At 40.5% G+C, this 24,164-nt stretch overlaps 1 protein-coding gene across 2 annotated transcripts in view; it reads left to right on the plus strand.

Annotated features, from left to right (window-relative positions):
• The window catches only part of SCFD2 (sec1 family domain containing 2), a 414,644-nt gene that overhangs the window by 252,881 nt on the left and 137,599 nt on the right, over positions 1-24,164 (plus strand). The gene's annotated exons all lie outside the window — the stretch shown is intronic.

Raw genomic sequence — 24,164 nt, forward strand, 5'->3', positions numbered from 1 at the left:
TAACAAGCTTTAATTCTGCTTTAATTCCTCTTCCCCTTTCTTCACTGTGTTCCAATAAATGCAAGGATCTAGAACTAAAGGAGACAGAGGGATGTATAGAGACATTAATTATTAGTGGCTAACGAGAGTTCTATACTAGCGCAGCTGAACAATTAGAAACACAGTGTATTATGGAAGATCGTCTCTCTTGGAGGGAGTCGTGATAGTTCACACTACTTGGTAGTGTTCAAATTGCATTTCATGTGTGATTGTGCAGTTTAACTGAATAATATTTAGAAAAAAATATTAAATATCAGCCTCTGTGTTGTGGATAAAACAGAATCAGCACTTTTCTATAAAATCTGCTCTTTTTCCTTTGCTTAAGTCCAAAGCTGTCATTCTCTGAGGGCCAAAAAATACATTTCACGTTGACATTTTAGAGATGTCGATGGGGTCCATTCTAAACTGTGGCTGAGGTTGAATGCTCAGGATTTGCCGTAAGAATGGACATCCCCTGGGTCCTCACCTGAGGTCATTAAATTGATTTAGTCTAGGCCCACTGGTTGTATTTTAATGCATTTAGCTGTAAAAATACAAGGCCCCTTTGTGTAAGACAGGCAGTGCATTGTTATTTTTCTAGGCCTGTCAATGTAAAAAATGTGTCTGTTTGCCTTCCCTCATGACCTGAAGAAAAAAAAATTTTTAGCTATATTACAGAGTAGCAGGACACCCTGGAAATGTTGGTTTTGGAAGGTACCTTGAAGAATAACATAAAAAATCTGGCAACATAATTTGATAAAGGTGCCAGGGATACACATGTTCATTTGGGGTACTTCATTACCCTTTCTTTTTAGTTAAGTACCAGGACTAGGAGTGAACCACATTAAGAGTCTCTAAGAGGCTGGTGGTTCTTCTGATGGTGGTCTGCTCTGGCTGGATAAGTCGTTTTCACCGTAGCCAGCCAAGCAAAGGGGCACATGCTCTGATACCCAGAACCCCAGGAAGCCACACTAAATATACTGTGCCCAACATTTACCCAAAATAAAGCAGATGGCATTCGACTTGCTGGGGCATTTGGCATACTTTGTTGTGGATTGTTGCAGGACCCATGTGTCTGTCAGAAGATTCTGTTGAGTCCTGTTGTTTTCTTTTCCCTCTCCCCCACCGCCCCCCGCCTTTTGCTTCTTGGCATGGAGACATCGGTAGCCATTTCTTTAGATAGGCCTTCTTGTGGGTTCTTCTAGGGTGGTTCTGTTTTATCCTAGTAGGTATTGAGTTGAATACCTTACAAGAAATTGCCACCCAGTTTCATATGTGGTTTTGTAACTGGTATATTTTTAGGCTACTTTCCATACCTCTGGGACTCCTAGCTATTCTTTCCCAAGGGTCGGTCTCCAGCTGTGGATGTTTCAATGCTACAAGTGACCCAGTGGAGAGAGGCCTTGTCACTTTTCTGTCAATCACCATGCCATGGTGTGGCCTCTGAGGTGCTATTATTCAGAGTGTCATTGATCCCAGTCCCACTGCCACAAGCTCTGGATTTTGCAGGCATCAGTTAGAATCTGAACTCTGCCACATCCTGCTGTGAGACCACCACCAAGCTACTTGACATCTCGGACCATCAGCTTCCTGATATGTAAAATGGAGGTTAGCAGTAGACCTTCAAGGGTTCTTGAAGTTTCAAAGATTAATCTTTGAAAATCTTGCTTCAAAGATTAAATCAGATCATGAATGCAAAGTGCCTCGTAGATAGTAAGTGTTCAATAAATGGGAGATACTGGGGCGCCTGGGTGGCTCAGTCGGCTAAGCATCTGCCTTCGACTCAGGTCATGATTCCAGGGTCCTGGGATCGAGCCCTGCATTGGGCTCTCTGCTCAGTGGGGAGCCTGCTTCTCCCTCTCCCTGCCACTCCCCTTGCTTGTGCTTTCTCTCTCTCTCAAATAAATGAAGAAAATCTTTAAAAAAAAAAAAATGAATGTGAGATCCCGTAATTAGGTGTTATTGCTGCTATGACTCTGAATATCCTGACCTTAACCCATGCCCTGTGCCCACAAACAGAAGCCCCTAAATTATCATCATTGCCACTTTTCTCCCCTTAATCTGTTAGGTTTAACTTTTTAATGTTGGACTTAAACAAAAGGCCTCATTTTTGATGACCAAGCTGTTCATTGTGATCCGTGACTCCACCTATCTCTGGCTTCTTAGACCCTAAAAGGCTTTTGTTTCTTTGAAATAGCATTGGTTAAACATCCTCTTGTTCTTTGCTACCCATTAGAGGCATTACCGTATATTTTTCAGTTCAATCTCAACAAATACTTACGGGAGAGCTTCCGTGTGACAGGCGCCGTGCCAGGAGGTCAGGAGGCAGAACTGATGAAGGCATGATTCTTGCCCTCGAGGGGTCTTAAGTTTAGTGGGTCAACAGACATGTAAAAAGTCAACTAAAATACAGAACTTACAGTAGAGATGAAAAATACACAGGGCACCACGGAGCAGATGCTGCTGACTCAGCCCCAGGAAGGCCAGGGAGTCTTCGCCAAGGGGGACTACGGGGATGCCGGGTAGATAGCTGGCTGATTTCTCTCTGGGCAGGGGAACAGCAGAGGCAGAAGCCTGGCAGTGAGCAGTCGAATGGTACATTTAGGGGGAGTTTCAGGAGAACCATATGACCAGAGCACATCCCGCCACAGCCCCATGTGGAGCACTGGGACTGAGACAAGAGTGTCTGCAGGTGTGGGGGAGCGTGAGACGACAGAGAGCTCTGTATCTCTTCCTGAAGTGTGTAGACCTGGTCCTAGAGACGGTGGTGGAGCGGATGTGGGGTTTTCAGTAGTGAGCTCCCTGTTTTATTTGTCGTTCCAGTACCACTTGCATAGAGTAGAGTGCATGGGCCAGAAGTCCGTGACCTCATGAATTTTGCATGTGTGTGCACCTGCAGGTCCATACAGCGGGTCCAGCAGCCGCCTCGGCCTCGCACGGCTTTCCCTCAGTCCCCAAGAGGTAACCAGCATTCTGGCATCTTCCACCATACGTCAGTTTGGCTGCTGTTGAGCTTCGCATAGCTGGATTCGCACAGTACGTGCTCTCTTGTGTCTAGAGCCCCTCAGTCAGCACTGTGTGGGCGAGAGCCATCCATGCTGTTGCGTACAGCAGTTGTCTGTTCCCGTTTGAATGCTGTGTGGTGTTGCATGGTACGGAAATGCCTGTGCAGTCATTTGTGACTACTGAGTTTTTTCCTGAAAAAATCACCTGAAAATGGACCAAGAATGAACTCCTTCTCCACTTTCATTTTTGCCCTTTTTACAGAATGGTCATTTACAAAAGTCTTGATTACCAGTTGGCCTTTAACTTGGGGCTGTCCTACTATCCCACCTGAAGGACCAAGGATCTGTCAGTAGCTGGAACACTAAGACCTTGAACATCTCAAATGAGCATTGGCTCAAATGTGTTCTAGTTCATAATGTATGGTCTTTATTTTCTTTTTACTCTTTATTGCCTCCCATAACCTTCCACTTCATCAACTACCAACTGATGATGGAGAACTTACTATGTGCCAGTCATTAGTACATGTGAAGTTGTACGTGAAGTACACAGGAAGTTTCTAGTGAGCAATCAGTTAGATTCTACCCTAACTGGAGGGTTGGAAAGTGCTTTCCTAAAGAAGTGACAGTTGATCTGAGAACTGAAGGAAGAGCAGGAGTTAGCCAGGAGAAAGGAGGGGGAACAGCATATGCAAAGACCCTAACATGGGAAGAAACTCTCAGAGTCCCAGAATCTAAAAGAAAGCTGGTGTACCTGGCATGAAGAGGGAAGGGGGAAAGGGTGACAGACTCGGAGCGGGAGATATATACAGTGACCCAATCCTGTGGGAGCTTGTGGTCCCTTAAGGATCTTGGATGTTATTATAAAGGCAATGTAAAGCCTTTGAAAGGTTTTAAGAAGGGCAGTGATATGAGCTCTGTTTTTGCATTTTTTAAATAATTAGATTCCTGGAACACTTTCATAAAAAGAAAGGGGGCCTACTGCCAAGTATCTACCTGACTTATAGGTCCAGGCCCTGTAGGACAATTAGTTGTAATGGAGGGACCAGTCACTGTTCTTTGATGGCCTCTTCCCATTTCCAACACATTTAGGTCTCTTCTGTATGTTTTTTTCTTCCTTGCATCCTAGACTTCCCGAACTGCCTTCCTTTGACCCGGATGTGAGGGGAAGTGCTCAGCAGCACTGATTTTAAACTCCTTACTTCTTCTTTCATTGACATCTTCTTTCAAAGGTGGCACTTCAGGATCTTAACTTTAGTGGGGAGAACACTCTGCTACATTGCTAGTCCACGTCAGTGTCATTAGCTTTACTCCGTATCTGGACTGAGAAACAATTTAGTGATGTAAGCAACTGTATTCATCAGCGTCATTAACCCTTGCCACTGTAATTAAAACAAACAAACCAACCCAAAGCACATCCCATGACTTACTCATTAGGGGATGGAGTCAGTGGTATTGTGATAGCATTGTCTCGCGACAGGGGGTAGCTACAGGTCTGGTGAGCATACATACTGAAGAAGTTGAATCACTGCGTTGTACACCTGAAGCCAATGTACCATTGTGTGTCAACTATACTCAAATGAAACCAATTTTTAAAAAATAAAAAATGTAAAAACCCAAATCGGAGTGGCATAAGCTAAGTATTCATTTTCTCACTCAAGCCAGGCCCAGTATAGTGGTGATCGCCCTCATCCAAGAAGAAACTCGGAGCCCTGGCCTCCTTGCCCTAGGTGATTCCCCGGGGTCTCAGACAGATCCTTAGCTTCCATCCACACTGCTGGGGAAAAGGGTGCTCCAGAAGATTGTGTGGGATGTGATGTTGCTAGTCCTGAAAGGGGCAACCATCTGTCTGCACACGTCCATTGGCCAGAGAATGGTCACGGGCCCCCAGAACCCAGTTAGCAGGAAGGGAGGCTGAGAAATGTCCCCGAGTGCCAGGAAGGCAAGATATAAGAAGTCAGCATCTAGCCAGTCTGCTACAGTGGTAGAAATTTTGCCACTTTTTGTAAATAACATTTATTCATCCTTTTAGTCACCAAGTGTCATGAGTACTGCACTGTGCCAGGCTCTAGGAATACACTGGGAAGCAGGATGGCCGGTGGTTTCTGCTTCGTTTGGCTAGTGGTTTAACCAAGAGACAGACAGAAATAAAACAATCACACAAATGGGTATTTAATTATAACATTGTAATAAGGGCTGTGAAGGAAAATAGCCTGATGTCATGAGAGAGCACATACTGGAAGAGACGTGCCCTAGTCGAGGAGAGTTTGGAGAGGGCCCCTCCAAGGAGGAGGAAGTTAAGGGGCCACCTGGCAGATGACAGGAAGTGGAGAGAGAGAAAAAAATGGGCAGGTTTCGGAGGGAGCAGGAAGGGGCACTGGCAGTTCCAGGAACTGAAGGAGGCATAGCTGAAGCCCAAAGAGAATGGAGAGATAGGAGCCTGATGAATCAGGGCCTTGTGGGCCACGAAAAGAAAACAGTTGGGGAAATAAAGCAGTAGGAAGCCACTGAAGGATTTTCAGCCTCGGAATAACGTGATCATATCTGTGTTTTGTAAAACACCGGCCTCAATGTGGAGAATGGACTGGAGTGAGGCCAGAGATGGTGTTGGCAATCAGGAGCATTATCTGTGTGGCTTTTTCCTGGTTTCTGTTCTTCCTTCAAGCCTCCCACCACTGTATGTAAAACTATCAGGCTCCAATGGGAAGGCTGTAATTTTCAGTTCCAGACATGGAGATGTTATCTATATTATTGAAGTAGAATAATCTAATTCAATTCTGAGCTCTTTGTCATCTTGAAATATTCCTCATGGCCTCTAGTGTCTGCTCGATTCAGTTAATCATGTCCGCTACGTAGCCAGACTGTTGCCGGCGAGGTTTGCCGCCACTTAATCTGGAGTTGGTAGAAAGCCGTGCGGGTGACTTCTCTGTCTGCCATTTTGAAGATATCTAAGCAACACATCATTTGTCCAGTGTTGTTGGGGAAAAGCTATCCCCCATAAGATCTTGCTTCTCTTAACTACTCGGAGTTGTTTTTAAGACTAAATTTTTTTCTGATTTCAAAAGTGAACATAGAAACATTGTTAAAGATAGAGCTTTAAAGGAAAAAATTCCCTTAACTCCACCATGTGACATTTTTACTTTTGTGTATCACATGATAGTATTTGTGGACTTGTGTGCATATATCAAAATATCTTGTTGGGTTTTTTTTTCTTTTTTCTTTTCTTTTTTTTTAACCTCAAAACAGTATCTTCTGGTCTGTAGCAGAAGTAAATAAATACTTGTTGGCTGAGTCAAAGAACAGATGAATGAGTACATGTTAATTGAAGAAATTTTTTTAAAAGCTGAAAAACTACAAGAAAAAAATTAGAATGATCTAAAATAAACTCAACAACAACAACAAAAGAACCCATAACCCCTCCCCTGAAAGACAGATTTCGCTTTTGCATTTTTATGCCGTTTTAATGGACCATTTTGTATCCTGCTTTTCTAAAGAAACATTTTAATGGCCTTTCTCCTAAAATATTTTATATAATTTTCTGACATGAGGTAGAGCAGATACCATTATCAGAAATGTGACAAAGATAAACTCAGACTCAGATTAGATGGCGGGGTGCAAGGGCACAGCCAGGAAAGGCCGCCTGATTCCAAATGACACATTCCTTCCACTCGCCGTGCCCTGTGCCTCTCTGTTTACTCTTGTATGTCATCCTGTCACTTGGGAACAAAATGAGGAGGGGGAGGCGGCTAATGGCAGTGACACGTAGTGGTCTAGAGTACCAGGAAGCCAGACTGCCTGGATTTCAACCCCAGCTTTCCTGTGGGAGCTCGCACAGGGTACTTCACCTCTGGACACCCACCACTTCCGGCTGTCCTAAGGATTAAAAAAGTGAACCCAGGATATGAAGAGTGCATGGCACGTGTGTGGCAAGTGGTATATGCACCATGTGTTTGTTGTTATTGCTGCTGTTATACTACTACCAACCACCCACATCCAGGTCACTGTACACTCCTCATGGTCATCTATCTACATTGAGACTATGGGTGCCGCACCCGGGTGGCCTAGTCTGTTCAGCATCTGCCTTTGACTGAGGTCAGGATCCTGGGTTCCTGGGATGGAGCCCTGCCTTGGGCTCAGTGCTCAGCAGGCAGTCTGCTTCAACCTCTGCCTCTGCCCCTCCCGTGAGTCCTGTGCCTGCTCTTTCTCTCTCTGTCTCTCACACACACAAATAAATAAATCTTAAAAAAAAAAAAAAAAAAAGAAAGAAAGAAAAGATTATGGGTGTGCCAGAGTTTCATGGCATACGGTTTCTAATGGCAGTGCTGGGTAGATATTCATGAAAGCATGGATGTGTTTTTGCCCTTACTGGTAAATTCCAGATTCACAAAGGTTGAAATTTGTCCCTTTCTGCATGGAAATAAACATGTGAAGTCTCTTGGGCTAGATATACTGAACTGGGATAAAAGCAGGTACTCTGTTCCTTTGGGCTCATTCTTTGGGACATTTTTTTTTTTTTAAGTAAGCTCTATGCCCAGTGTGAGGCTTGAACTCACAACCCCGAGATCAGGAGTTGCATGCTCTACTGACTGAGCCAGCCAGGTGCCCCTTGGGACATGTAGTCTAATTCTCACTCAGCTGTTCATCTGGATCACTCTGCAAGCTCAAAGTCGTCCCCAAGATTGTTATGATAGTTTCCCTTTTTTTTTTTCTTTAAGGTCAAGACAACACCACAAAGGTTAAAGTAAGCCACTAAGTTTTAATTAGACTATTTAATTAGAATAATTTCAAGCCACCTTGCCCCAAAAGCCCTGGGTCTTGTGCACTGGCTGCATGCCTGGTCCACATTCAGTAATCACCAGCCAGTTTGTACTCTTCCTTGAATGAGGCCATTCAGAGCAGGAGGCCTGTCAGGGCTGGAGAAGCTAGCTGTCACATTTTCAGAATTGGACACCTGTAAAATAGTATCGGTTTAAATCCAGGAGGTTACCCATCTGAGATGCCCATTTCAGAGAAAATTTCAACATCTCTGAGGAAACAAAATAGCAACAACATTCTATAACGTCCTTGGGAAGAAATAAATGTCTCTCATGGCTTTTTTTGGATATCAACAACCTAAGTAGAGCCCAAAATCTAAAAATGGGAGAAGGTTTTAGTCATTCTCAATTTCAAAATTGTCAGAAGGTGTAAAAGTCTGTCCCCGGTGTGAGTGTGTGCATTTGTATGCATGTGGGTGTGCATTGGGTGCCTGTGTGTGCATGTGAACACATGAAGGGATATGGTGGGGAACAGATGGTTAAGGGGTCAGGACAAAACATAACCTATCAGGAAAATGCTTGGAAGAGCATTGTGTTTTTACTCTTTTGAGAATAACAAGGAAGAGGTGTAGTGATACATTCATATTGGGTGGGTCTTACTTTGCAAAAAGCACTAAGTAATAAAATCCATGGGAGCAGGAAATTTGGCTATTTAAAAACTTCACTATCTTCAAGTCCTAGAACAATTCTTGAAATGCAGTAGGCATTCAACAAATATTTGCTGAATATGAAATATGAAAAGAAATAAAAACTTGGGGAATAGTTACCATACCCATCATTGCAGGCACCCATTACATTGGTGAAGCGGGAGTGTTGGGTACCATTAAAACCAGAACTTTCTAGTTCCTTTTAAACTGTTATTTTCCAGGGGCACAGTCGGTTAAACATCTGACTCTTAGTTTGGACTCAGGTCATGATCTCAGGGTCATGAGGTAGAGCCCCACACTCAGTGAGAAGTCTGCCTGAGATTCTCTCCTTCTCCCGCTCCCCACACTCGTGCTCTCTCTCTCTCAAACAAATAAGCAAATCTTTAGAAGTATAATAAAATACTACTTTCCATTTTCTTATTTAATAATCTAGATATTACAAGAAAATTATATGCTCTTTTAAAAATGATATATAATTTAATATCGTCTTTGCCATGCTGACTCTATTATTATAAGTAATGAAAATTTGTTCTGAAAAGATTTTTCAGTATGTATTTTTCAACCTTGGATTAGAAGTAAGAACTGAGTTGAAAATCTGGAAAACTGGATTCTGGTGCCACTTCTACCCCCTTAGCTGTGTGACCTTGGATAGTTAAGTGACCTCTCTGATCTTTAGTTTTCTCTTCTTTAAAATGGAATAGTTAGCTAAATGATCTCTGGGAGACATGCCAGTTCTACAAAGCTATGATTTTTTTTAATCCATGGATAGTCAGTACACATTTATATTTTAAGAAGTTAAAGTAAAACAATGAGGAAGTTAATCTCTGAAGAACATTTCAAAGCATATTAATTTTTCTTAGTTGCTAGGAACTTAAGTTGAAATAACCATAGACCATTTTTTATTTTGCAAAATATATAAATAGTAGTTAAGTTAATTTGTTTACTCATTCAATAAGCATTTTGAATACCTGATCTATATATGCCAGATATTATATGCAAGTGCACAAAGAAAATATCTTATTTGGCAGAATATAAGATATGTATATGATGCAATCTAATTTTACAAAGAAATTTTGGGGAAAATAAAATTTTAAGTATGTTTGATTATTCAGAGAGTGAACAAAGGTATTATTTTATTCATATATATTTACATAATATATGAAATCTTAAGTTCTAGATATATGGTAATACGTTACTAACCCTTGAAATTGTACTTTTAAAGCTCAATTACATATCTGATAAATATATTGGCCATGGAATGCTAGCATATAGCAGACAAGAAAAGACAAACTGCACTGATAAATGAAGTCTCCATACCATACTAACGGGTCTAGAAAAGCAAATGCCACTACTACACCTCACTGAATGCTAATAACTAAAAAGCCACACTGTAAAACAAGTATGAATGAACTCCAGGAGGCTGTGCGCAGTCAAAGCAACAATGTTAGTAAGATCTAGTACAAAGGAAACAGTAACATGCTGTAAATGTGCCCGAATGCTTCTCTGGGGAACCTGTTTGTGAAACTCACCGTTCTGCTGTGATACATGGGCACACAATTTGCCACCAGGAGCTGGTGGCTGTTCTCCTGCCACTGTCCCCTGGCTTCGGATGGCACACATGCTAGTTGAATTTTCTACTGCGGTCGCTTTGCTCAGTTTTAGGAGCGTATTTTCATACTAGGTGGCCTCTAAGTTAATGCAGCTGACTCCAGACCCAAGACAGGTCTGCCTTTGTGGGGAGCGGAGATAGAAGTTGGTGTGGGGACATAGCTGGATACAACTTATGGGCTGGCAAAAACGAAACAAAAACGTGGCCATAGAAATATTCTTGCCTCCTAATGAACTCCCATCTAGGGTGGGGTCAGAACTGTGAGCATATAATGTGAAAACTGCCCACTCTAACCCTGGCTACGCCAAGCCTCAGAGGGAGCTTTGTAATGTTCAAAAGGAGGAGGAGGAAAAGGGAGAAGGGGAAATGAAGGCGAAGGCCTACAAAATCCCAGTTTCAGCAGGGAGGGTATTTTGAGCAAGGCTTCCCCTGAGGCTGGGCAATAGGACGGACACATGTGTGCCACGGTGAGGGCCAAACCCGAATGGCTAAGCAGAAGCTACTTGGGGAAGAGCCTTGTGTGCCCTGCCAAGCAGAAGAGACTTCCGTGGGGAACCAGAGAAGCTGATGATGAACGTGATCACATTTGGTTCTGGAAGAAATCCCCGTTGGGAGGGGCGAGACTGGAAGCAAGGCCCGTCAGGAGGATACTGGCCGAGTGATAAACGAGCCGTGGCTGTGAGATGGAGAAAGGGCAACAGGAGGGGTGTTGGAGGGGAAAGGTGCTGGAGGGGAAAGTCAACGGGCTCTGCCTTGAGTTGTAAAAAAAAAAAAGTTTCTGCATTAGACACCTCAGTGTCAAGATTTCCAACTAGATGTTAAGAAGGAAAGAAAATGTAAAGTAACCCAATGTGAGAAGGAGATAGTGGCTAAGTGGCTTTGGAACGACTGTAGAACATTTATCTAACAGGAGTAATGGAATTATCTCCAAACTGGTCTCCCCGCTCCTGCCTTTGCTCCTGCATCATCTTTCCTTAGCACATCAGCCAAAATTGCCTTTTAAAAACATAATTCAGACCATGTCATTCCTCTGCACAAAATATCTTGTAGCAGCTTCTCACCTCACTAAGTAAAAGCCAGTTTCTGCATAGCCTACAGGCCCCATCTGCCATGTTCCCCATGACCTCACCTTCTAATCTTACCTTACTCACTTCATTTTAGCTGCATAGACCTCCATACTGTCCCTCAAAAGGACCAGGACTGCTCCTGCCTCAGGGCCTTTGCACTTGATGTTGTTCTGGACTATGTTGAAGCCCAAAACAGGAACTGGGAACTTAGTAAGTGAAAGAATGGCTCTTTCCCTTACTTGTTTCAGGGCTCTGCTAGAATGTCTCCTGCCTTATTTAAAATTTAAATGCCCCTCTCCTAGTGCTCACTATACCAAAATTTTCATATTTAAATCTTTAAACTAAATAGCTTTCTGAAAGACAAAACCGTATTTAGAATTACTACTCATTCATTCATTTATTCAATCAAATTTTTATTAAGGACCTACTAAGTGCAGGGCACTATTATAAGCACTGGAGATGCAGCAGTGAACAAAACAAATATCGATGCCCTGGTGGAGAAACATTCTAACTGGGGGAGACCGATAATGAACAAGTACGTGTAATATATATTATTACCGCATGGTACTTTCTATGTCACTTGCTCAACAAACCTGATATAGGACAGGAGGATAGGAGAAGGGACTTAACTCAAGTTCAGATTTAGCATGAGAAGGTAGTGACAGGGATGATGAGAGTGCTTGCAAGAAGAGCTACAATACTGGATGATGAGGCTTGGGCTGGAGAACGAAGAAAGGAAAGTCCTAGAAACTATAAACAAGTTTAAAGAAGAAAGAAAAATAAATCAGACTCCTTTGCCCACATGATTACACATTTTCATTTACTTGCTTCTAAAGACTCCTTTACGTTTCTTTCTTATTAATTTATTCAATTCAGAAAATATTTGTTGAGTGCATATCACATGCTAGACACTGTCATAGTCTCCAGAGAAACCGTGCGAGGCACATTATAGAATTATAGAGTTGGGAAGGACCTTAGAAATAAGCCAGTCTAAAGTCACTCTATTTTATAAATCACAAAACCAAGCCCCAGAAATGTGAAGTGGCTTGACAAGTATCACAAAACCAGTCAATGACAAAGCTGGAATTCAAAACTGGGTCTTCAGACTCAAAAGCAGTGCTCATTCTCCAGCATCATACTGTTCTCATTTTTGGGGGTCAAACTTCTTAAAGACATAGACTTGTCATTTTATGATGACTGTGAGTGGGCAAATGATATTTTTTATACATACTTTTCAGCTTGCTTTTCAGGAACCTCCATAAAAGTACACAAGTATTCTAGAAATGAGGGACCTAATTATTGGATATATTAGTTAAGAATTGTGGTTCTAAGTAATAGAAAGCTACTCGAGCCAGCATACACAACATAAAGGGGAAACCAGGAAGAATTTGTTACACGTTGCTATAGTAACTGGTGTGGCTTGGCTTGTATGTCTGTTCCCGACACCAACAGTAAGGTCAGGACAAACCTATATGGTGAAAACAAAGCTTGGCAAGGGATTATGCGGTAGGGATGGAGAGAGGAGTTCTCAGAAAAAAAGAAGAGTCCCTGTAAAGAGTATAGAACCCCAAAAGATGTCTCTGTTGATTGGATCTTCCAGGAAGTAGGTGCTGAGACAGAGTTAGAAATCCAAGAGTCTTATGGGGTAGGGGGTAATAACTTTAAAAGATAAAGAGAGAAGGGAGCCAGAAGGAGCAGGGAAGTTTTTGACTAGTATGTAGATCTGAAAACTGAAAGGAAAGAAGGGGAAGCAGGTCTAGGGAGGGAGAGCCCTCAAACCATGATGCAGGTCTGTCAAAGGTGAGACCAACCCAAGAGGAAGTTTGGGAGCAAAGATTGCCTTTCCAGAAGGAAATGGCCAGGCCCTAGATGATCATGCCTGCACTATCCTCGGTCATGGGCTGGTACTGCCCAAGAGGAATGTGCTTGGTCTTGGCTCAGACCAAGGAGGTTGCCAATGAGGTAACAGCTGAAGGCTGCCCATTAATTGTACTCCTTGTAGCTCAAAGGCCAGTTCCTCTTGAAGGGGGATCACAGCAGACTCCAGGGCAGCCACAATGTCTAATATTAACTGTGACATGTCTTACTTACAAAATGCAGGAAGCATATAATCAGCATATCAATGTCAAAAAATAAGAGATTCCATACTTTAAAAATATATTTGGGGAAATTTGCATTTTTTATTTATTTAATTTTGGGGGGTACAAAAAGCTGTTTTTATTAAAGCACAGGGACAGGACCCATGGGCAGAAATGCTGTTCTTTAAAGTTTTTATTTACAAAGGGTATGTTTTAAAAGGGGAATTTTTTAAAATCTAAATAACATGGAAGTGCACAAATGTACTCTCAGTTACCACTTCAAAAATCTGGCGTGTGTCCTAACAAGTTTTTTCTCTGCCGTATATATTTAGATACTTTGTATATACAAAAGTGGAACAATATTAAAAGTAATACTGTTTTACAGATTGCTTTCTTTATTCAACAAGATAATATCTCTAGTACGCTTTCACATCTTTCCTCTGCCCTAACCCCTGTGTTTTGTTATAATTACCTAGAAATTTTCTTCCAGATAATTATTATTTTCCACTTTATATTTCTTTAGTGTAATTAATCTTTATTTACAAATGCATGAAATTTCACACAATATGGTCAACAATTATTTAGAGTTTAAGCACAACTGGTTTCTTTTCTCAACACTGTTTCTTATATGCCAAGTCGCTCTAATTCATTTATATCTGTTAGTTGACAGCCACCTAAGATCTCCAGCCTAATCAGATGCTTTAATTTTCTGCCATCTGTTTTTAGCCTCTTTTTGGCTTGAAGCCACCACTTTTACTTCCCTCCTCACTGGTATGGGCTTCATCTGATTTCCCCACAGTGCCTTTCCTGGTTCCATCTGATCTGCTCTTGGCCTCAGCATCTTGAAGCAGAGCTTTACAGAGATGTTTTCCTAGCTTCCTTCCCTCTCAGCCCTTTTTCTTTAATAGGAAATCAGTTGATTAATTTATAATAAAATTAGGTTTCTGTTGATAGCAAAGCCCACTGCCATGATCAGAAATGGTGAGATGATATTTATTTTCAGAGGTAGCGCCCATGGCCCCATGATGAAGTCCAGGTGCTTTCTGGTTTCTCTGTCCAGAAGGACAGAATAAGTCCTAATACCTCCAATTGTGAAGACTCAGACTAACCTTGCTCCAAGACAAACCAGAAATAGCATTTGGATAGCAATCATGTAGTCCTAAGAAGAGGCTGCAGGAAGCTGCTCTAAGAAAGATGGTCAGCTCAGAATGATTCTGGGGTCCCATTAGGTTCCTGTGTTTGGAAATCTAATACCCGCATAAATGGATGAAGTTAGGATGAAATGATAATATTCAGCTGAAAAAAAATGGTTGGGAAAAAATAAAGAGGAAACTACTTTGATTATGTTTTTTCCTCAAAAGAATATTTTGTCTTAAACTAGAACTTTTTCTATATACTTTCCTGGGTACATTATTTTATTTATTTATTGTGATATTTAGATCCTGCCTTAAAGTTCCAATCTCTAGGAAATTCAGTACATACTGCCTTTTTTTTCTGTTGGAATGAGAACGGCAAAGTACATAATCTGTTCAGCCAAGCTGCAAAGTTTCTTTGTTTTAATTGGATATCAGTACATAAGAAGATTAATAACAGACTTACTATGTCAACAAGATGTTTCTAGTTCCTTTTAACTACTTTTGTTCCAGTAGAAAGTCTATTGTTTGGAGTCCAACAAAATTCTCCTGAAAATTCTCCAGTGTTTTCCTTAAAATGTGACATTTCTTGAAAAGCATGATTAAGGTGGGCATATTTGGAGAGACATTTCACCCCTTACTGATAAATACAATTTGAACAGTGTCCACTCTGCATGCTTAATTGTGGATAAGGCCTTCCTCTTTAATGAGAACTAGGTGGGAGCCAGCCTTCAAGATGGTGCCTAGTGATTCCCACTTCCTGGTATCCACACCCTTGTGTACTGTTCTCCCACGCTGAAGAGGGAGATCTGTGTAGCTAATAGGATATTGTAGAAATGACAGAGTGTGATTTCCGAGGCTAAGTCATAAAAAATATGACTTCCACCTTGCTCTCTGTCGGGGAAGAGGAAGCCAGCCATCATAGCATGAGGACAGTCAGTCATGAGGTCCACATGGAGGGGAGCAGAAGTGTCCTGCCACGCTCGGCACTAGTTTGCCAGCAGTGTGAACCTGCCGGGCCAGAACTCTCTGGCTAAGCCACTCCTGAATTTTTGACCCCCAAAAAACTCTCCAGCTAAGCCACTCCTGAATTCTTGACCCCCAGAAACTGTGCAATAAAACATTTGTCATTATATAAGCCTCTCAGTGTGAGGGAATTTATTACTTAGAAATAGATAACTAATACAGACAATATCAAAATCCTGACACATGGAGTTGAGCCGTGGAAGTGTAGCCCCATGTTCCAAATCCATGTTTTAGCCTCACACGTGATTGTGAGTTCCATTATTCATAGCCTTATCTTCCTTTTCTAAAAACAAAAAAATAACAGGATTCATCCATTCTTTTAGGATTTCCTACAGCTCCTGGGAATTCATATCTATTATACCTGGGGGATATGAAATCAATGAAATTGCATGAATTTCTCAGAAATGGTTTCTACTTCTTTGTGGCTTCAAGGCAGTGGTGTTCCTTTTGTTGGGCCAAGGGTAATATGGAACTTGTTACTGAATTTTATTATTTTATGGAACCTTTCGTATCATCTAGTCTAGTTGATTTCTCAACACTTTTAGAAGTGGAATCTTTCCCCTACCGATCCTCCTAGTTCTTATGTTCCATAGATGAGAGAAATCATATGATAATTGTCTTTCTCTGCTTGACTTATTTCACTTAGCATTATCTCCTCCAGTGCCGTCCATGTTGCAGCAAATGTTGAGAATTCGTTCTTTCTGATAGCTGAGTAATATTCCATTGTATATATGGACCACAGCTTCTTAATCCAGTCATCTGTTGAAGGGCATCTCGGCTCCTTCCACGATTTAGCTATTGTGGACATTGCAGCTATGAACATTGGGGTGCATATGGCCCTTCTCTTTACTACGTCTGTATCTTTGGGGTAAACACCCAGTAGTGCAATGGCTGGATCATAGGGTAGCTCAATTTTTAACTTTTTAAGGGACCTCCACACTGTTTTCCAGAGTGGCTGTACCAACTTGCATTCCCACCAACAATGTAGGAGGGATAGAAGTGGAATCCTTTTTATTCCACATGAATGTTCCATGGAGCCCTAATACCTGGAACAGAATTGATTAGTGTTTTATTAGTATTTTTTATAATTTGAAACATGAATATATTACAAAAACTATCAGTAACAACAATGAGGCCTTTAAGAATTCATAAGTTTAATATAAGCTTAATATGATGCTTGTAGTGAATTAAGGCATTTTGATAAATACAAAAATTATGGATTATAGATGACAGTTGCAGTCTTCTGTCAGCTTTGGCAGACAATTTACCTTGCTATCTTGTGTTAGTTATTATGTTAAAAGCTAAATTACACTATGATAACCAAAGAATCCTGAAAGTGCTGTGGCTTACTGTAACAGAAGCTTATTTCTCACTCTCATCAAAATCTGACATGGTCAGGCACCTTCCTCTAAGTAATGATTAGGAACCCCAGTGCTGCCATCTTGAGGCTCTGCCAACTTATACCTGAAGCAGGCAAATGAGGTAGAAGGCGTGGGGAGCAAGGGAGACAGAAAGTGAAGAAGGAACCCATACTCTTAACCATATTAGCTAAGAAATTACACAAATAACCTTCGCTAATTTGGGGTCAGAATTAGTCATGTGGCCAGTCTAACTCAAGGGAGGTTAGGGAATGTAGAAGAGCGCGTCAGTACTGTTGAAAAGCAACAATTTCTGCTAAATTTGCAAAATATTGCCAAAACACTGATATATATATGTATATATTTGTTGTTGTTTGTTTGCTTGCTTTTTAAGTGGCAATACCTGAATACTCTTCAACTAAACATTAGGACTAACTCTGTCATCTGTGTGGCACATACTGGTGCTTTGGTGAACTCCAGTTAGTACATGTAAGTGTGCATCTTGGTTTTTTCAGACTTATTTTTTTTAATGACATAAATCAGACTTATGGACTACTTGAAGACTGAGGCTTAGACAGGAGACTAATGGAATAAAGACAAGAAGTTGGTTTCTCAGTCCGTCTTATGCTTTTTCTTCTGCTCTATCCCCATCAGCTCTCAAACACATCTATGCATTCAATGGCATCCTAAAATTAGTCATATATCTTGGCAGAAGCCAAGTTTGATTTGATTTATACAAATATGGAAATCATAGGAGTGTGAGGCCTTGTGCAATGTATCTTACCCAAATTCTACAGAAATTACAAAGTCAAATGTTTGCAGGTACCAGACAGGTAATGAAGTGTGATAAGGAGAACTGAATCATGCCATGGGGACTGGGCATTCCTGCTCAGCTCTAACTGATAGAGTCCATGTGGGAGTCAGAGCCTAGTGTTCTCAGATCTTGGCCTTGGCGGGGGAGGGGGGGTCTTTGTTGTTGTTTGGTGTTGTTGTTGTTGTTGGAGAAACCTTATACTACCTACATAGAAATAAATGTCTTTAATATCAGGTTGTTGAAACCAAAGCAGTGATTTCGTGCACTTGCAAATTTGGGTTGGGGAACTGATGGCCATTCAACTGCCATGGCATATTAGAGAACCAGAGAAAATCTTTTAACAGTCCAACCAAGACCAGCTTAGTAAACCATGTCAAGGTTATCAATTACCCAAGTGCCTAGAAGTCATCAGAAGTACTACACGGCTCTGCTGAGAAGAGTCTGCCCTTAATTAGACTTATGAGACCAGGGATTGACTCTATATTTGAGAGACATTTTATCTTTTTGACATAGTCTGTCCCTCAGCTTACCTTAGCAAAGTGGAGTGTTCTGGGCTCGGTGCTGTTATACTGAAAGAGGACAAATATAGAAAGAAGAAAACTGTTGAGGGCACTGGATGACAGAAATGAAGAGGTGGGTAAGGCCAGGGAAATAGAGCTATGCTATGGAATACTTGACAAGAATAAAACTTAAGTATTCTGGCACCACCAGTTCCAAATAATTTTATTACCATGGAAATAGTGAAGCATGGTTTTTGAAGCAACAATTTGTGCATTTCTCAAGAGCCATATAGAATCAACCCATGTACAAAGTGGCCTCTTCCATTTTCAAAATCAGAGACAGTGTCTCATTCTCTTTGTTCTCTCATCTTCACCCAATATTTCCTGTTGCAAAATGAAATTCTTATACTTCCCAAAGTGCTGGCCCAAGGTACACAATTATTCACTTAATTACTTACACCAGACATCTCATCTCCTGACCTAAATGCCATTTGACTGTGCACAAGTGTTGTAAGTAGGTAAATGTAATGTGATGTTGACATAGTCTGCATAGAATTAACGTTAGAGTAACTTGACTCCATACAAACTCCTGAAGTTTACCAGGTTGGGTGCAATGATTGTAAATCCCCATTATGCGTAAAACAGAGCTGAGGATCCACTAGGCTCACCGACACTTTTTTTCCCATCATCATCAGTGTGAATGTCAGGCATCAGTAAAACTATTAGGGGCAACATAAGACGCCACAATGCTGAGGGTTCTAGAAACAAGCCTCTACTACTGGGGATCCCACAGATGGTTGCACAAGCCCTTTTAATTAGCATATTATTGACCCAATAATAGCGTCTTCTGAGAGATGTGTTTTATATTCCAGCCCACCAGCTGGCTCGGATACGCTGCTTAAGGATCACATAATAAAAGTCTTTATGAAAATATGCACAGCATATGTCTAGTAGCAGATTTATAATAAGATGAAATAGTCCCCCGTGGCTCTCTCTCTTTTTACCAAATAAGGAAAATGAATAAATATGCCAAACCTGAGCAAATATTTAGGTTCAGCGAGGGTTTTATCTCATTTACTCATTCTCATGTCAACAAGTTTAAAATCTTAACCTCTCTTTTCAAAATTAGTCATCTTCACTCTTGGTAAAGATCCTTTACAAAGTTCATCAGTAAGGTATGAGACATTGAAAAAGCACGGTGCTTGTTGGCAATGCTGGAAGTTCCATAATGAACTTGCTACTAAGAGGTAATGTGCAAGAAGTGTACATTGGAAGGACTTAATGTGGTTTGCAGAAAAGGCAGAAAACGCAAAGAACAGAGATATTTACCATTGCACAGTTTAGAGCATTTTACACTTGATCTTAGCCAAAAGGCCAAGCTGCAATGCAATTTAGAGCATTTTAAAGAAATTTTCAGCCAAAGTAGTCAGAGCAGAGTATCTGTACTAAACTATGTGCTTTCCATTTTTCACACTAGCAAGCTTCCATAATGAAACATTTTAAATCTCAAATTACTTCATTTTTATTGCATTGTAGAAAATTAAATTTTGATTTGAATGAACCCCATATTATGAAATTGTGGTGTGATTAGAGAAAAAAATATCAAATTCCAGTGTGGACTGTTTATAAAGAAAGATCCTTCTTCAGGTGAATTACTTAACTCTGTGCATTCATTCAATACTTCATTAATTCTAGAAAATTGATATTAGAGTAAAACTCATCTCTCTCATAATATCCTTTATGAATCATACTCTCTGGTAGATACATGGGCTAAGAATTGAAAGATATATTAATTCATTTGATAATAGTAACTCAGCAAAGAGTGCTATTTTTTTAAAGATTTATTTATTTATTTATTTATTTACTTTAGAGCTCCCATGCACGCAAGCAGGAGGAGGGGCAGAGGGAAATGGAGAGGGAATCTCAAGCAGACTCCCTGCCGAGCATGGAGTCTAATGCAAGGCGTGACCCCATGACCCATGAGACCACAACCCCAGCCAAAATCCCAAGTCAGATACTCAACCGACTGAGCCACCCAGGTGCCCCAGCGAAGAGTGCTATTAACAGAAATTGGAAGCCAGGGGAGAATCCAGTTCAAAAAGGAATATATATGTAGGATTTCAGACCATGGCACCCACCACATCCTTGTTATGTGTCCATAGTACTGTGCTGGATGCTGGTGGAAGTGCTTTGTTAGTAGAGTGAGGTCACTGTCCTCTAACAGCCGCATGGGGAAGATAAGCACAAGTGAACATGTAATTAGCAACTCAAGACAGAATGAGGTTAAGCACCAAGTAAGTGATGCCAAGATAAATCTGGAGAAGGTTCTGAGCAGAAGAGATAAATGAAGGTAACATAGAGACAGGGAAAGAGAAGTGGCTCCAGGATCAGATAGTCTTAAGAGAGAATCTTGTTTTCACCATTCTGTAACAGCAACATGGTCTTAAGTCAATATCACTGAGCTCCAATTTCCTTGTCTATAAAATAGAGATCAAAATGCCTTCTTTACTTGTTATGATGATCAAATGAGATAATGTATGGGAAGTGCATGATTGGTGCAGGAGGCACCAATTACATGGCAGCTATTCCTATGGCTATTGTGACCTAGCAGAGGCAAGAGTGGGGTAGTCAGTCCTCATGCAAAAGATATGCTTTAACTCAAGGACAGTGAAGGATTTGCTTAGGACCTGCCATTTAAAGACAGGAATCAAAAAAAAAAAAAAAAAAAAAAAAGGAAANAATCAGTGAGAAGGCTGGTCTACTAGTAATTTGTCTTAAAAATGGGCTAGAGTCAGCTTGGAGACAGATTGCAGAGGGCCTGGAGTGCCAGGAAGAGAAGTTCAGACTACACTGTATGGGCAGTTGGGAGCCACTGGAAAATATTGACCAAGGTAGCTGCTGGATGAAATTGGTATTTTAAGGCTCTTATTTTGATAGATCTGATAATTAGATATGCAACCTGGATTGGAAGTGAGAGACAGAGAGGGAGAATAAATGTTTATTGAACATCTGTGATATATGTTTTAAACCATGGCCTGAAATCAAATCTCTGATCCTGAATGGATTCTCCACTAAGGAAGAATCAGTCAGTTTCTCTTCCTCTTTAATGATTGGAAGGTAAAAGCATAGATGAGCTTTTCAGAATTCTGAGGGGAGTAGACTAGAGCAACCAAACTACCATCTATATTGGAATGAGAGAGAACCATGGTGCTCACAGAAGCCAAACTACCATCTATAGTGGAATGAGAGAGAACCATGGTGCTCACAGAAGGAAATTGTAGGATGCAAATTTTTTGAAGGAATATTTTTGTCGGGGGCGCCTGGGTGGCTCAGTTGTTAAGCATCTGCCTTCGGCTCAGGGTGTGATCCCAGGGTCCTGGGATTGAGCCCTGCGTCAGGCTCCCTGCTCCTCTGGGAGCCTGCTTCTTCCTCTCCCACTCTCCCTACTTGTGTTCCCTCTCTCACTGGTTGTCTCTCTCTCTTTGTCAAATAAATAAATAAAATCTTAAAAAAAAAAAAGGAATATTTTTGTCAGTATTAAAATAGTATGAATTTTTTTTCTTTTTTTCTTTTTTTTAAATTTTATTTTATTATATTATGTTAATCACCATACAGTACATCCCCAGATTCCGATGTNAGGAATATTTTTGTCAGTATTAAAATAGTATGAATTTTTTTTCTTTTTTTCTTTTTTTAAATTTTATTTTATTATATTATGTTAATCACCATACAGTACATCCCCAGATTCCGATGTAAAGTTTGATGCTTCATTAGTTGCGTATAACACCCAGTGCACCATGCAATACGTGCCAATTTTTTTTCTAATAACAACTGGGTGTTTTCTATTTTCTCTTCCCCTATCCTTTTGTACTTCAAGTAAAAATCATAATGGGGAAGGTTCAGAGGCTTCAGACAGAAGGCATGATTTCTCCATTCAAATCCATATTCATTAAAACCAAACTGTATTAAAATGGAGGCTATTTAAAACAAGCTCTTCTGTGAACATTTGAACATCCGTAGGGAAATATACAGGAGCCCAATTATCAATCTGAAAAGTTGTACCCAAAAAAAATTCAATTGCCTTTATTGTGGAGGGTGATCCAAGGAAAGGTGACTCCATTTTGGCAGACTCCTTCATCAATGGAATTCCCTTCAGACTCATGTAGAGATTTGCCAGCCCTGGGAGGGGGGAGCAAAGTTGGGGGTGGGCGGAGCAACCACAACTGTATCTACAGAGTTCTCATACTGGATTCCAGTGAATCCCAGTAAATAACTCGGTAGATCAGAAAGCAGGAATTTTTCTAGACTTGTATTCATTTTTCTTTTCAAAAGTATCTCTTCAACATGCTGTTCTTATTAAGGAAAATTCTGGGAACTATGTGACTCTTGACGAGTCAATTTGTGCTTCCAATTAACATTTTCAAAAACTATTGCACTTACAGCCCAACATTGGCCAACACTCTTAAAATTTGTGTAGTACCGCCATTTTATTTTCACTGAATGCAATCGTAATAAAAACTTCCATATTCTGGCTTACATGGAAGTGGTATGTTCCAAGAAAATATCCAAGATCCCAGGGTTTGGTTGAACTGTGACACTGTGTTCATTGTTGGATTGTTCTCATGTTTATCATAGATTTTCTTGTCTTGCTTGGCCAGGGTGAGTTCTCTGGCCTGTAACAGACAGATGTGGTTTTAAAGTGATTAGACATTTTTCTGTGAAAAGACAACTTTATATCTGAGAGAACATTAAATGTTTAAAAGTCCTAAGGTTTGGAGACTGTAAAAAGTTTTGATTTTCCATGCACCCGTGCTCAGAGGATATGTCTTGTACTGGTTTGCCTCTTTCATTTGGTTACATAAAATGTTCTTTGAAACCTGGCAGACAGTTGCTGACTGGCAACACAAATTCTGTCTCAAAGGGAAATTGCCAATCTTACCTTCAAATCTGACTCGAAATTCAGAGTAGAGCTTCCACTTCAAATATTGCGAAAACCTATTTTTAAGTGCCCCGCAGAAAACTCACTTAAATGCTGTGCTTTTTTGGGGAAATACATGCATAGCTTCAGCTCAAGCCATCAGGTTTTATATCTTTATAATTTTGCATTATGAAAAAAAATCTATTTGTTTAAAAACTCCATACATTATTATAGTATGGAAATCATAGAAAATGAAAGCCCTTTATCATCCAACCTTTCAAAATACCTTTCTGTTACTGTTTTGGAGACTATTTCTCCATATTTTTTTCTGTGCAGTTACTAATGTGCACATGCATACATTCATTAAAATGGTTCGGGTTCACCATATGCCTCGACTTCTACAACTTATTTTTCTCCCTTACATGTGTTTTCTTGCTGTTATATACAAGCCTACCTTATTCTTTTTTAACGGAAATATTTTATTCCTTTGTGAAGTGGCCCATAATTTACCTCTTTGATGGATATTTACATGAGACATTGTTCATTTACTTTTTAATTTACATACAAGGAAATTCACTGTATGTGCAAGCAGTATAAAGTTCTATGAGTTTTGACGAGCAAATGCAGTCATGTAACTACCACGACAATGGAAGTGCAGAGTTCATCACTCTAACGCTTTCACTATACTGTTTCTTTGTGGTCAACCCCTTCCCCCACCACCAGCCCTTGGCAATCACCAAGCTATTTTCTGTCCCCATAATCTTAGTATTTCTAGAATAACATAAAAATGGAATCATGCAGCATGTAGCCTTTTGAATATGGCTTCTTGCGCTTGGCATAATGTGTCTGTATCTGTCAGTGTTACTGTATGTACCTGTAGTTCATTTATTTTTATTGTTGAATAGTCTTCTGTTGTGTGGAGGTGCCAGTTCCTTTGTCCCTTCAGCAGCTGAAGGACATTTGGGTTGTTTCCAGTTTTTCAAATTTTGAAAAAAGCTACTATAAATATTCACGTATAGGTTTTTGTGTTAACGTAAGCTTTAATTTCATTTGGGTAAATGTCCAAGAGTGAGATTACTAGGTCACATGATAAGTGTATGTTTAACTTTACAAGAAACTGAGAGATCGTTTCCAAAGTGCCTGTACCATTTTATATTCCCACCAGCAACGTGTGAGTGTT

The sequence above is a fragment of the Ailuropoda melanoleuca genome, chromosome 11, assembly GCF_002007445.2.
Source record: "Ailuropoda melanoleuca isolate Jingjing chromosome 11, ASM200744v2, whole genome shotgun sequence".
NCBI classification, from domain to species: Eukaryota; Metazoa; Chordata; class Mammalia; order Carnivora; family Ursidae; genus Ailuropoda; species Ailuropoda melanoleuca.